Source organism: Ranitomeya variabilis, chromosome 4, assembly GCF_051348905.1.
Source record: "Ranitomeya variabilis isolate aRanVar5 chromosome 4, aRanVar5.hap1, whole genome shotgun sequence".
Taxonomy (NCBI): Eukaryota; Metazoa; Chordata; class Amphibia; order Anura; family Dendrobatidae; genus Ranitomeya; species Ranitomeya variabilis.
This window is the reverse complement of record NC_135235.1, coordinates 332,006,195-332,020,101: the sequence shown is the minus strand read 5'-3', so window position 1 is coordinate 332,020,101 and position 13,907 is coordinate 332,006,195. Positions and strand designations below refer to the sequence as shown.

The 13,907-nt window shown below is 47.6% G+C and overlaps 2 protein-coding genes across 2 annotated transcripts in view; one reads left to right on the top strand and one right to left on the bottom strand.

The window, feature by feature from the left end:
• The window catches only part of LOC143764694 (uncharacterized), a 103,593-nt gene that overhangs the window by 22,476 nt on the left and 67,210 nt on the right, over positions 1–13,907 (top strand). The window lies entirely within an intron of this gene.
• The window catches only part of LOC143764698 (uncharacterized), a 103,896-nt gene that overhangs the window by 73,222 nt on the left and 16,767 nt on the right, over positions 1–13,907 (bottom strand). The window lies entirely within an intron of this gene.

Genomic DNA, 13,907 nt, shown 5'->3' with positions numbered 1-13,907 from the left:
AACAAGCTCTTGGAAGATGTAACTGTACTGACCATGAACTAAACCTACCGCATCATCTAGAAGTAGCCAGGTAGCATGTCCTACTTTTTATCCCTATATGCCCAGCGCCGGCCGGAGAACTAAATAATGCTAGCAGAGGGAAATATAAGACCTGACTCACCTCTAGAGAAATGCCCAAAAGGAGACAGAAGCCCCCCACATATATTGGCGGTGATATGAGATGAAACAACAAACGCAGCAGGAAAATAGTTTTAGCAAATTTGAGGTCCGCTTTCTAGATAGCAGAAGACAGAAAGCATACTTTCATGGTCAGTAGAAAACCCTAACAAAACACATCCAGAAATTACTTTAGGACTCTGGCATTAACTCATAATACCAGAGTGGCAATTCCTGATCAACAAGAGCTTTCCAGACACAGTAACGAAACTGCAGCTGTGAACTGGAACCAAAATACAAAAACAAAACATGGACGAATGTCCAACTTATCTAGTAGATGTCTGGGAGCAGGAACAAGCACAGAGAGGCTTCTGATAACATTGTTGACCGGCAAGCATCTAACAGAGAAGCCAGGTTATATAGCGACACCCAGATCTAATCAGAACAGGTGAACAGGGAAGATGATGTCACAAGTTCAATTCCACCAGTAGCCACCGGGGGAGCCCAGAATCCAAATTCACAACAGGGATCCATTAGCCAATGGGCAGGAACAGGGCAATTAAGCCAAAACAAAAAACTATAGGGCTGGAGGACTATGAAAGACAAACATACAATAAATTAGTAAGTATACAGTTAAGAACATAAGTATTAAAAAACCAAACCCATACCCATAAAACCGTATCTGATAAAGGGCAAACAGGAATATAGAGGAATTTATAAAATATCTTATAAGAAAGATCCAAAGCCTAAATTTTCATTTAAACCCTGTGGGGCCATGGTACCTAATCTGTAAATCCAGCGGCTTTCAATTTGTGCTAAAAGTCGTCCTAGGTCACCACCGCGGATGCCCATAGAGACAGAGTCAATACCCCTTATTATAAGGCCAACAGTACTGCATTTATGGTACAATTTGAAATGACGGGGTAATGTTTTAAGCGTTGTTACATCTTCTATTGTTTTGGCCTTCTCAATGTCTCTACAATGTTCTCTAATCCGAACTTTAAAGGGAACCTGTCACCACGTTTTTGGAAGATGGGATAAAAATAGCGTTAAATAGGGGCAGAGGTGGGCGTTACATTAGTGTGTGTGTTATGCGTTTATTACCCACCTAAGTTGCCGAAATAACTTTGCAAAGTCTCCGTTTTCGCCTGTCAATCAGGCTGGTCAGGTCGCATGGGCGTTGTCTTCCCCCAGATTTGGCGTAGTTTTCCGTTGGTGGCGTAGTGGTGTGCGCATGCCCAAAGTCCGGAATCCTCTTCCAGGGGATTTAAAATAGCGCGGTGTTCGTTATTGCATTGGTGATCGGTGGGCGCGGCCATCTTCCTTTGGCCGCGCGTGCGCAGAAGCGGCGCTCTGCTGGCCGCGGCTTCAGGAAAATGGCCGCCGCGATATCCATCTGCGCACGCGCGGCATCCCGCGGCCATTTTCCTGAAGCCGCGGCCAGCAGAGCGCCGCTTCTGCGCACGCGCGGCCAAAGGAAGATGGCCGCGCCCACCGATCACCAATGCAATAACGAACACCGCGCTATTTTAAATCCCCTGGAAGAGGATTCCGGACTTTGGGCATGCGCACACCACTACGCCACCAACGGAAAACTACGCCAAATCTGGGTGAAGACACCACGCCCATGTGACCTGACCAGCCTGATTGACAGGCGAAAACGGAGACTTTGCAAAGTTATTTCGGCAACTTAGGTGGGTAATAAACGCATAACACACACACTAATGTAACGCCCACCTCTGCCCCTATTTAACGCTATTTTTATCCCATCTTCCAAAAACGTGGTGACAGGTTCCCTTTAAGTTCTCGGGTGGTGAGCCCGATATAAATCTTGCCACAAGGGCAAGTAGCATGGTAGATCACTCCTTTAGTGGAGCAATTGATGTACTTTCTGATATCGTATCTTTTTGAGCCGTCAAAATTAACAAAAGTTGTTGTTTTAATAGTATTGGCACAGGCCTTGCATAGTCCGCAGGGATGAAAACCAGCGTTGGAACTAATTTTAATGTTCTTATCAGGGTTAGTGTTGAGCGATACCGTCCGATACTTGAAAGTATCGGTATCGGAAAGTATCGGCCGATACCGGCAAAGTATCGGATCCAATCCGATACCGATACCCGATACCAATACAAGTCAATGGGACTCAGGTATCGGACGGTATTCCTGATGGTTCCCAGGGTCTGAAGGAGAGGAAACTCTCCTTCAGGCCCTGGGAACCATATTAATGTGTAAAAGAAAGAATTAAAATAAAAAATATCGCTATACTCACCTGTCCGACGCAGCCTGAACCTCAGCGAGGGAACCGGCAGCGTTGTTTGTTTAAAATTCGCGCTTTTACTTGGTTACGTGAGGTCCCGGCTTGTGATTGGTCAGGGCGGCCATGTTGCCGGGACGCGGACCAATCACAGCAAGCCGTGACGAAATTACGTCACGGCTTGCTGTGATTGGTCCGCGTCCCGGCAACATGGCCGCCATTAACCAATCACAAGCCGTGACGTCACGGGAGGCTGGACATGCGCGTATTTTGAAAAGCGCGCGTGTCCAGCCTCCAGTGACGTCCCGGCTTGTGATTGGTTAATGGCGGCCATGTTGCCGGGACGTCACTGGAGGCTGGACACGCGCGCTTTTCAAAATACGCGCATGTCCAGCCTCCCGTGACGTCACGGCTTGTGATTGGTTAATGGCGGCCATGTTGCCGGGACGCGGACCAATCACAGCAAGCCGTGACGTAATTTCGTCACGGCTTGCTGTGATTGGTCAGGGCGGCCATGTTGCCGGGACGCGGACCAATCACAAGCCGTGACGTCACGGGAGGCTGGACACGCGCGCTTTTCAAAATACGCGCATGTCCAGCCTCCCGTGACGTCACGGCTTGTGATTGGTTAATGGCGGCCATGTTGCCGGGACGCGGACCAATCACAGCAAGCCGTGACGTAATTTCGTCACGGCTTGCTGTGATTGGTCCGCGTCCCGGCAACATGGCCGCCCTGACCAATCACAAGCCGGGACTTCACGTAACCAAGTAAAAGCGCGAAATTTAAACAAACAACGCTGCCGGTTCCCTCGCTGAGGTCCCGGCTGCGTCGGACAGGTGAGTATAGCGATATTTTTTATTTTAATTCTCTTTTTTACACATTATTACATTAATGTTGTTGCGATACCCGATACCCGATACCACAAAAGTATCGGATCTCGGTATCGGAAATTCCGATACAGCAAGTATCGGCCGATACCCGATACTTGCAGTATCGGAATGCTCAACACTAATCAGGGTCAATGGGATTATAGGAACTGTGAACCAAGGTATCAGCCAAATTTTTGGATCTTCTAGCTGTTATCAATGGCTTGGTAGGTAAAAATTTCTTTAATATGGGGTCTGTGAACAAAATTTGCCAGTGCTTGTTAATGACATCTTTAAATTGATGCCATTTATTGTGATAAGTTGTAATTAGTCTGGCCTGCATCGAATCATTATTTTTGGTTCTGTTGGTTTGTCCATATAGTAGCTCGTGTCTAGGTTTATTTATAGCTCTTTGGTAGCCTCTTCTAATACTTTTTTTACTGTAGCCCCTTTCCTGAAAACGATCAGCCAGATCTCTGGCTTGGTTATCAAAATCCCTGGGATCAGTACAGATCCTTTTGGCTCGGAGGAACTGGCCGATGGGAATACCTCTGATCGTTGAAGATGGATGGGAAGAGGTTGCATGTAAAAAAGAGTTGGTGGCCGTAGATTTTCTGTACAAATTAGTCAAAAGACGGCCATCTTGATCTGCTTTAATGGAGAGGTCCAAAAACTCAACTTCCCTACTGAATTTATAGGTAAGTTTAATATTTAAGTCATTATCATTAAGTTGAGTCATGCAAGTCTTTAGGGTATTTAAAGGACCATCCCAGATGAACCAGATGTCGTCGATATACCTCATCCAGCCTGAAATCTGGCTGGAATGAGGTATAGGAGAGCATACAAAAATATCACGTTCCCAAGCCCCTAAAAACAAATTGGCATATGAGGGGGCACAACTGGCCCCCATTGCCGTACCTTGGAGTTGTAGGTACGTGTAACCCTTAAATATGAAGATGTTGTGTGTTAGGACATACTCCAGTAGTTGTAATAATAGTTTGGCAACATCATGATCTAAGCTGCTAGAATTCAGGAACATTTGGACAGCCCGAAGCCCGTCCTTATGGCGTATAGAGGTGTAGAGTGTTTCTACATCGGCTGTGACCATAACTGCCGATTCACTCAAATATATGTCTTCGATTCTTCGTAGAGCAGCATTAGTGTCCTGTATATAGGACGGTAATTCGCTGACAAGAGGTTTGAGGTAATGGTCTATTATTTTAGTGACCGTCTCACAGAGACTCCCAAACCCAGAGATAATAGGTCTCCCAGGTGGATCCGAGGGATCCTTATGAATCTTTGGGATTAAGTATAACGTTGGGAGTCTTGGATGCATACTTTTAATCATGTCTAGAAATTTATTTGGGATGATGCCTAGACCAAAGGCATCGTCCAAAATTTCAATCAATTCATCTTGGAAAGACTGCAGTGGACTGATAGTCAACTTACGGTAACACTGTCTGTCATTTAATAATTTCATTGCTTGCTTCTCATACATTGAGCAAGGCCAGATTACAATATTGCCACCCTTATCGGAGGGTTTAAACACCACATCGGTAAGATTAGCCAACGTGTTAATGGCCTCCCTCTCAGCTTTGCTGCAATTTGAGTTACCATATCCGTTGTTACATAATTTTTCAATATCTGTAGAAACCACCTTGGTAAAAATCTCAATCGCAGAACAAAGACTGAGAGAAGGGAATTTTTTGGATTTACCCAATAGGGATATTGGGAATTTATGGCTCACCGATGTGTTGCTGTTTTCCTCCTCAAGGGCCTCTAAATCCGCTAGTGCCTCTTTCTCCTGGGTGGTAGTAAACACGTTATCCGCATCTGATCTGTAATGCATTCTTTGTAAGATCATTTTTCTGGAAAAAAGGTGCAGATCTTTGATGGCTACGAATGAATCTAGATGTTGGGAAGGAGAAAAGGTTAATCCCTTAGATAAGACCCTATGTTCAATGTCAGATAAGCAATAATTAGACAGATTGATTACCTTGAATTTATCATCCCTGGGTTTGGGGGTTCTGGAGAAAATGTCAGCTTGTTTTTTGGATTCATTTTTTCTAGATCCAAATCTAGTAGTCATATTTAGACCCTGATTAGTACTAGAAGTACTGATGTTCACTCAAAGTCAGACCCTGTAATAAGGCAGTCCCCCCATAGGCAGAACCTGTAATAAGGCAGCATCCCCATAGTCAGACCCTGTAATAAGGCAGCACCCCCATAGTCAGACTCTGTAATAAGGCAGCAGCACCCATAAATAAATAAATACTCACCTCTCTTCTTCCTGGTTCCTGCGCTTCTCCCGCTGATCTCCTGACACTGGGCGCCAGGCAGTAATGTTATCGCGCCCGCTGTCAGTGTCTGCAACATCAGACGCCGACACTGACAGGGGGATGATGGGAGAAGGAGCGTAGCGCATAGCAGGGAGATAGATTCTCCCAGCTCTGCCGCAGAATGTAACTGTACAGTTACAGTAGCGTAGCTCTGGGTGGGCCCCCTCAGAGCACCGAGCCCAAGTAAAAAGCAAAAGTGCATTTAAATAACACAGGGCTCTTAGTAATACTGTTTTTTGATCAAAAATAGCATAAAAGCCATCCCACTGTCAACAAAGTGACCCTGATCGGAACGGTCGGGGGTGGGAGACAGGGCAGTTTGACTCCCTACTAAAGGTAAACAAAATTACATGCATCTATTTCTTTTGGTATCATGCTTATTTAAAGGGAACCTGTCACCCCCAAAATCGAAGCCCACAGGCATCAGGGGCTTATCTACAGCATTCTGTAATGCTGTAGATAAGCCCCCGATGTATCCTGAAAGATGAGAAAAAGAGGTTAGATTATACTCACCCAGGGGCGGTCCCGCTGCGGTCCAGTCCGATGGGCATCGCAGTCCAGACCGGGGCCTCCCATCTTCTTACGATGACGTCCTCTTCTTGTATTCAGGCTGCGGCTCCGGCGCAGGCGTACTTTGTCTGCCCTGTTGAGGGCAGAATACCGCAGTGTGCAGACACTGGGAAAGGTCAGAGAGGCCCAGCGCCTGCGCACTGCAGTATTTTGCTCTGCCCTCAACAGGGCAGACAAAGTACGCCTGCGCTGGAGCCGCAGACTGAATACGAGAAGAGGACATCATCGTAAGAAGATGGGAGGCCCCGGACCTGACCGCGATGCCCATCGGACCGGACCTCAGCGGGACCGCCCCTGGGTGAGTATAATCTAACCTCTTTTTCTCATCTTTCAGGATACATCGGGGGCTTATCTACAGCATTACAGAATGCTGTAGATAAGCCCCTGATGCCGGTGGGCTTAGTTCACCTTCGATTTTGGGGGTGACAGGTTCTATTTAAACCTGCAATATTGTTTACATGCATCAAGGCACTTTTTGAGTTGTATCCAGTAGCCAATGTTTACATTTGTATTTTTTCCGTTTGTATACCATTGTTAGCAAGGTATACTTCTGATTTATGTTGTAAATAGTGTTGAGCGACACCTTCCGATATCGGGAAATATCGGATCGGATTGGATTGGACCGATACCCCAAAAATATCGGATATCGACGATTCTGATACCGGAAACCAATGCAAGTCAATGGAACACAAATATTGGAATGAAAATAAACCCTTTCTTTCCTTGTAGGTTAATTCTACATGAAGGAAAACAACTAAGAATAATGTAGAATGTATTGGGGGAGGTGGAGGAGACATTAAAGGCATAGAGGTTTAGCCCAATCAAATGGAATAGCAGGAATAAATTTTTTTTTAAGACGTTTGGAGTTACAAAGATATTGACTATGTTAAGCTTTTTTATATTTTGTCAGATATTTATGTTTCACTACTTCCATGCTCTTCACCTTCTTTTTTACTTCTGCCACACTTTCTCCTTCATCATCCTCAGCAGCAGCAGCATCTTTTTCATCAACTTCTTCTTCACCTTATTCATCTTCTTCTTCACCTTCTTCCTATTATTCTTTTTTTTACATTCTTCATATTCTTCTTATTCAACTATTATTCTTCTTCATATTCTACTTCTTCATCTTCTTCATATTCTTCTTCTTCATCATATTCTTATTTGTGACAGGCATTCCTGTAGTTGTTATCTATTAAAGTTTGAAGATTACACCTTCTGTTCTGCCTGTCACAAAAGATTTACAACAGGATTTGTCCGCGTTCAGTTTTTTCCAGGGGCACCACGAGGAGGAACGGACTCAACCCCATACACTGCTTAGTCTTCTTCTGCTTATAATTTAGATAATATCTTTTGCTCTGATTTTTAGTCTTATGCTTAATGTTCTTCTGCTTTTTGTTCTGCAGCTTCTTGTTCTTCTGCTTCTTGGTCTTCTGTCTCTTGTTCTTCTGTATCTTGGTGGTTGTCTTCTTGTTCTTTGTCCTTTTGGTCATCTTCTTCAGGGTCATCTTCAGGGTCGTCGTCTCCAGGGTCGTCGTCTCCAGGGTCATCATCTCCGGGGTCGTCGTCTTCTTTGGGGTGGTCTTCAGGGTCGTCGTCTTTAGGGTCGTCATCAGGGAGATCCAGAGTGATTAGCAAAAACCATTTCAAAAGGCTTGAACTTGGAAATGTAGCAGAAGGTACAAGAAGGCTGAGGAACTGCCGAGAACCAGCTGACGGTACTGGAACCTAGATGGGTAGCCGAAGGTACAAGAGCCAATGGAACTACTGAGGACCAGCTGATGGTACTGGAACCCGGTTACTAAGCAGGAGGTACCCGTGCCAGAAAGCAGTACCAAGGACCACCAGACGTTGGTGGATCTCGGATACTGAGAAGGAGGCACCTAAGCCAAAGGCTCTGCCTGGAACCAGCTGACGGTACTGGAACCCAGGGGGACCTATTCAAGATTGACTTCCAAAGAACCAGCTAATGGTGCTGGAACTCAGATAGGCAGCAGAAGGTCCACATGAAAAAAAAAGTTGCAAGGCCGTGAGCCGGCCGCAGTTACCGAAACCCACAGTCCTACAGGGGGAGCTTGTGCTATTGGCACTACAGAACCAGCCTTGATTGCCAGATCCCGCAGCCCACATAGGAAGCACCTAAACTGCAGGCACCATAGAGTCAGCTAACCCGACCGCAACCCGAAAGGACAACGTATTGGAGGCAAAGTGACGTTGACACTACACGGAAACAGATGGCGTGCTGGAAATAGGCTGGGCAGGAGGGAGTACCCGTGCCAAAGTCACTGCAGAGAACCAGCTGATGGTACTGGAAACCAGATGGGTAGCCGAAGGTACAAGAGCCAATGGAACTACCGAGGACCAGCTGATAGTACTGGAACCCGGTTACTAAGCAGGAAGTACACGTGCCAGAAAGCACTGCCAAGGACCACCAGACGTTGGTGGAACTCGGATACCGAGAAGGAGGCACCTAAGCCAAAGGCTCTGCCTGGAACCAGCTGACGGTACTGAAACCCAGGGGGACCTATTCAAGATTGACTTCCAAAGAATCAGCTAATAGTGCTGGAACTCAGGCAGCAGAAGGTCCACATGAAAAAAAAAGTTGCAAGGCCGAGAGCCGGCCGCAGTTATCGAAACCCACAGTCCTACAAGGGGAGCTTGTCCTATTGGCACTACGGAACCAGCCTTGATTGCCAGATCCCGCAGCCCACATAGGAAGCAACTAAACTGCAGGTACCATAGAGTCGGCTAACCCGACCGCAACCCGACAGGACAACGTATTGGAGGCAAAGTGACGTTGACACTACCAGGAAACAGCTGGCGTGCTGGAACCAGGCTGGGCAGGAGGGAGTACCGCAACCCGACAGGACAACGTATGGGAGGCAAAGTGATGTTGATACTACCCAGAAACAGCTGGCGTGCTGGAACCAGGCTGGGCAGGAGGGACTACCCGTGCCAAAGACACTGCTGGGAAACAGCTGGCAGTGCTAGAACCCAGGGTAAATACTAAAAACAAAGTGGAGCCAGAGGTGTAATTGGAGCAAGTTTAAAATCTGTAGTAGTGTGAATGTGGACGGAGCAGGAGAATTTGCCGGATACACAGCAGGGGATCAGTTGATGTTACTGAAACCCAATGACACTGGAGCATGTGTTGACTGTGCAGATGGTACTTCTGGGCAGCAACTGGCGGTGTTGGAGCCCAGGGATTACAGGAGAAAGAGTGTAGCCAGAGGCCTAATTGGAGCAAGTTTAATATCTGTAGTAGTGTGAGTGTGGACGGAGCAGGAGAAATTGCCAGACACACAGCAGGGGATCAGCTGACGTTACTGATACCCAATAACACTGGAGCATGTGTTGACTGTGCAGACGGCACTTCTCAGCAGCAACTGGCGGTGTTGGAACCCAGGGATTGCAGTTCAGGTGGTAGAAACATGAACACAACAGGAGACCTGGATACTGTTGCCAACCAATTATTTAATCTGGAAGATGACTGGCAAATTCCTGTGAAATCCAGGCCTTGTTCATTTTCAAAAAAGTAAGCCGGTCAACGTTATCGGAGGATAGTCACATGCGACGGTCTGTTAGTACACCACTTGCGGCACTAAAGACGTGTTCCAATAATACACTAGCAGCAGGGCATGCCAGCACCTTCAATGCATACAGGCTAAGCTCTGGCCATGTATCCAGCTTAGAGACCCAAAACTTGAAGGGGGAGGAGCCGTGTCGGAGAACACTGAGAGGGCAAGACATGTAGTCTGTCATCATCTGACAGAAACGTTGCCTCCTGCTGACTGGAGCCGTCTGTGATGGTATAGGCATTTGTGGCGGGGACACAAAACTTTGCCACATTTGGGCCATGCTGGTCTTGCCTTGTGCTGAGGGGCTGCTTCTGCACCCTCTTTGTGCAGAGCTTCCTCCAGTGCCTCGACGCACTGAGCTGCTTTGTAAAGCACTAGCAGCACTGCTCTTGGGTGGAATGGAGAACATGATGGAATGCACCAGTGTGTCTTGGTACTCCCGCATTTTACACTCCCGGTTCAACGGTGTTATGAGGCTTTGTAAGTTGTCCCGGTAGCGAGGATCTAGGAGGGTGTACACCCAATAATCAGCCTTGTTGAGAATGTGGGCGATGCGGCGGTCATTTCTCAGGCACTGCAGCATGAAATCAACCATGTGCTGCAGACTGCCAACTGGCCAAGAAACACTGTCCCCTGCTAGAGGCATGATCTCTGCCTGCTCTGCATCACCCCACCCTCGCTCTACATACTGACTTCTAGAGCATTGTGTACCTCCCTCCTCTGGACAGATGTCTTCCTCCTTCATTGACTTCTCATCCTCCTCAAAAAGTGTCCCCTGCCTAGGCCTTTGTGAGGAACCACGTTGCGCAGACTGTCCAGAAGCAGATGGCATTTGTGACTCCTCATCCTCCACCTCTTCCACAACCTCCTCCCTTAGTGCTTGCAGTGTTTTTTTCAAGCAGGCAGATAAGGGTGATAGTCTTGCTGACTAGTGCATCATCTGCACTCGCCATCCGCGTGGAATCATCAAAGGCACGCAAAACGTGGCAGATGTCCTTCGTAGAGGCCCACTCAGTGGTGAAGTGTGAACGGTGCGCAGTGCGACAACCTCTCCAACATATGTAATGTTGAATTCCACCTGGTGGGTAGGTCACATATGATGCGATGTTCCGGAAGGCGGAATCGGCGCTGCAGAGCTGTAATGCGCGATCTTGCCATGCTGGAACGCCGCAAGTGAGTGCACTCTAGGCGGACCTTGCGCAGCAGTGCATCAAGATCCGGATAGTCCCTCAAAAAACTCTGCACGACCAAGTTGAGCACATGTGCCAGACATGGGATGTGAGTGAGGTTGCCTAGGCCCAGAGCTGCCACCAGATTTTGGCCATTGTCACACACTACCATGCCTGGCTGGAGATTCGCTGGCACAAACCACACGTCGCTCTCCTGCTTAATGGCATTCCAGAGCTCCTGCGCTGTGTGGCTTCGATTCCCCAAAGAAATTAATTTCAATACGGCCTGTTGACATTTGGCCATGGCTGTGCTCATATCAGTCATAACAGGTAAACGTTCACGGGTAGACTGTGACGGCTCCTGCAGTGCTGATTCAGAGGAACTGGAGTATGAGGAGTCAATGTGTACAGACTGGATTCCTGCAATCCTTGGAAGTTGGCAAAACACGTACAGCGCCACTCTCAAGATCTGTACCCGGCTCCACAACATTTACCCAATGGGCAGTGAGGGAAAGGTATCGTCCCTGTCCATGGTTACTGGTCCACGCATCGGTGGTCAGGTGGACCTTGCTACTGACGGCGTTTAGTAGCGCATGTTTAATTTTTTCCTCCACATGCATTTGCAGGGCAGGGACAGCTTGCCTGCTCAAATAAAAGCGGCTGGGCACATTGTATTATAGGACTGCCAATGCCATGAAGTTACGGAAGGTGTCAGTCTCCACCAGCCTGAATGAGAGCATTTTAAGGGACAGTAGTTTTGCAATGCCAGCAGTCAGAGCCTGTGCTCGGGGGTGGTTTGCCGAGTATGGGCGCCTTTTGTACCATGCCTGTGCTACCGATGGCTGCAGACTGGCCTGGGAGTGTGAGGATGACAGGGAACGTGGTGCTGCAGGTGGAATTACACTGTGTCTCTGTACAACAGTGCCAGAGGTTCTTCCATGGTGATCCTGTGAGGAAGCCGAACCAGCTGTGTGTGAGCTGGAGGAGGAGGCTGCAACACGAGCTGAAGAGGTGGTAGGTGGTGCTGTAGGTTGGCCTAGGTCTTCAGTGTGTCTTTGTAACTCCACCATGTGCTTGGTCCGCACATGTTTTCACATATTTGTGGTATTGAGGTTGCTGACACTTTTCCCTCTTTTCACTTTCTGATTACACAGCTTGCATTTGACAAAGCAAATGTCATCTGCAACTGTGTCAAAAAAGGACCAGGTACTGCAAGTCTTGGGAGCGCCCGTTTTGGGTTTTGGAAGAGGCATACTCCTAATGGGTGCCGAAGTAGAGTGGAGGCTACAGGCAACGCAGTCTGCCCCCTACCTCTCCCTCCTTTTTGGGCCGTTCGGGGAATCTCTTCCTCAGAGCTGCTCCCACCACCTTCCTGTAGCTCATGCCATGATGGGTCAAGGACCTCATCATCTGCACTACCCTCTTCCAACAACTGCTTCTCCTGGGTAGTCTCGGCAGCACAGTACGCTCCAGAAAGTGGCACCTGAGTCTCATCATCAGATACGTACTGAGGTGTACTGACCATAGGCACTGGCCCACCCGCCTCTTCAGATTCAGAGAGACAAAGCAGTTGTGCATCGCTGCATACTGCCTCTTCTTCAATTTCTCGAATGCTGCTTGGCTGGCCCCCTCTTTCCAAGCCAAGAGATTCAGAGAACAGAAGTAGAGATGGCTCCTGTCCACGGCTCTCTGACTGCCTGGGCAATTTGGCAGGTGGTGAAGAGACAGATGGATGCTCTTCAGTGCTCTGGACCTGGGAGGATGTGGCACTAATTGAAGTCAATGCGTTAGCTGCCATCCAACAACGGCTTCAATTTGTTTGTCCCTCAGCAGTGGGGTACAGCGAGCTCCTACAAAGCTGCGCATAAAGAACTGTTCCCTGGTAAAACTGGGGGATGCTGAGTCACTGGTGCCCGCAGCAGACACATAATCTCTCCCTGCAGAAACTCCACGCCCACGACCATGTGCTTTACTCCCTGCCTTCTTCATCTTGGTAGACTGATAAAGATAGGCAGAAAAGTACTAAGGGCTTAGTGTGCTTATTCCTGAACAGCTGCTAACAGGTATAAGAAACACAAATTTTATAAAGTGTGGACTAGACTTTAATATGAGCAAATGGCCTACACAACTGTAAAGTGGAGTGTTTGGTGAACTTTATTAACTTTTTGTTTTTTTCACAAAAAGACACTGGATGTGGCCAAAGATGCAAAACCGATAGTATCACAAACCTTTTGTAGCTATTACAATGCAGGAAGATAACCTACAATGCAATAGATGAGGCTCCAAAAATAGGCTAATACTAATCTGGCTGGGGTTGCAGGGCACAAGCCAGCAGAAAGGATCCTCTATCTACTCCTATATAGTGTTTGCACGCAATCTAGCTGGATACGGATGGAACCACACTAATAGGAGAAATCAGGAAAAATGTGCAGCAGCACTAATGCAAAAAAGGACAATGTAACAGTATAAGGCAGTGACGCACGCTGAGGGGACTACAACCAGATGTGGCTGCAGAACACACTATAGTGTGAGCTGCACTTACACACACAGACCTCGCAGACAGCTGTGAACAGCGCTGCAAGGCTGCAGAAAAGCTCCTCTATGTACTCCTATATAGTGTTTGCACGCAATCTAGCTGGATATGGATGGAAACACACTAATAGGAGAAAATATGTGCAGCAGCACTAATGCAAAAAAGGACGTTGTAACAGTATGAGGCAGTGACGCACGCTGAGCGGACTACAACCAGATGTGGCTGCAGAACAGACTACAGCGTGAGCTGCACTCACACATAGAGACCTTGAAGACAGTGCTGCAAGGCAAAAAAAAGCTTCTCACACAGCGGTTGCTAAAGTAGCCTGGGTAAAGCACAATGAAGCAAATCTCTATCTCAAACTGTCTCAGTCAGAACAGCAGCGTCCTGTCCCTAACTGAATACACAGCAGAGTGAACCCAAAATGGCGGCGGCGGCTTTTAT